Source organism: Silene latifolia, chromosome Y, assembly GCF_048544455.1.
Source record: "Silene latifolia isolate original U9 population chromosome Y, ASM4854445v1, whole genome shotgun sequence".
In the NCBI taxonomy this organism is placed as follows: domain Eukaryota; kingdom Viridiplantae; phylum Streptophyta; class Magnoliopsida; order Caryophyllales; family Caryophyllaceae; genus Silene; species Silene latifolia.
The window spans coordinates 144,463,244-144,464,718 of NC_133538.1; the positions used below are offsets into that span (position 1 = coordinate 144,463,244).

The window sequence follows — 1,475 nt, forward strand, 5'->3', positions numbered from 1 at the left end:
AAAGCCTTGGTCATTGGATTGATTGTAAGAGGGTTGATTTTGATTACCTTGGCTTTGCTTGTAAAAGGGTCTTTGAGCTTGATTTCTCATTGGAGGTGGGGCGTATGGTTGTTGAGGGTTTTGAACATTTTGGCTCTTGTATGAAAGGTTTGGATGGAATTTGGTATTCTCATTGTAATAGTTGGAATAAGGGGTGCCACTCTTGTATGTTTGGAAAGCATTTACTTGTTCCCCTACATTCACTTTGGTCATTTACCAAAGTTCCACAACTCTCACATACTCGGCCACTTGGAATTGAGGATGATGCCACCATAGCATTAACATGTTGTTTGGGTGATTTGGAAGCTTCATCAAGCTTATCCATCGCCTTCTCAAACTTTAAATTGATGGTGTCAATATGAGCACTTAGTTGAGCACCCAATTGAGTGATGGAATCTACGTCTTGCTTTCCTCCTCTATTAGCCTTTAGAGGCCTACTATATTGTGAATTATGAACCGCCATCTCTTCGATTTTGGCTCATGTTTGATTGTCATCAACTTCGGTGAGCATTCCATTGGATCCCATATTGAGAATGTTGCGGGAGTCTTCATATAGACCATTCTAAAATTGTTGCACAAGGAACCACTCGCTAAGTCCATGATGTGGACAAGAACGACAAGTGTCCTTAAATCTCTCCCATGCTTCATACAATGATTCCTCATCTCCTTGCTTGAACCCGGTGATTTGGGCTCTTAACATGTTAGTCTTCTCCAGAGGATAAAATTTATTATAAAAAGCAAGTGTTAACTTCTTCCATGAATCAATACCAAGGGTAGCCTTGTCGATCTAGGCTGTTCAACCATTACTTTGCGGTACCAATCAAAGAAAAAGGAAATAATAGCCATCGGATTTGGTCTTGAGTAACTCCGGTTTGAGAAATCGCATCACAATAGTCACAAAAAGTCTCCATATGTGAATGAGGATCTTTACTAGGCATCCCTCCAAATTGACTTCTCCCAACTAGTTGTATAAATGCGTATTCGGCAATGAAATTACCTGTTAAATGTGGTTATGTAGGAGTACCATTTGGCAGGTTCTCCTCGGTTGGTACGGAATGTGATGAAAATTTAGGCATTGTGGGTTGATTTTGTGGTGGGTTTTGTATTGGGTTATCCTCGCCTTCTCTTGCAAAAGGGTTGGTAAACTCAATGTTATTTGGTTGAATGTCCACAATCTCTCCAACACCTACAACTCTTGAAGTACTTCTAGCAACTCTTCGATTGTTGGTTAAGGTTCTTTCAATCTCGAAATCAATAGGTAATAAATTACCTTGTGATCTCCTAGTCATGCAAAATATCAAACAAATTGAAAACAATTAGAACAATCGTGAGGAGTTTTACTACCCCAAGGTAAAGAAAGACACAACTAAAACCAATTAATGAAAATCAAATCAATTTAACACCGTCCCCGGCAACGGCGCCATTTTTGGTCCGGT

General features: G+C 39.7%; 1 non-coding gene across 1 annotated transcript; it reads left to right on the forward strand.

The window, feature by feature from the left end:
• Positions 1-632: 632 nt before the first annotated feature.
• LOC141636004 (small nucleolar RNA R71) lies at positions 633-739 on the forward strand. The gene has a single exon (XR_012540650.1). It is a non-coding gene; the product is annotated as a small nucleolar RNA R71 (small nucleolar RNA).
• The last annotated feature ends 736 nt before the right edge of the window (positions 740-1,475 follow it).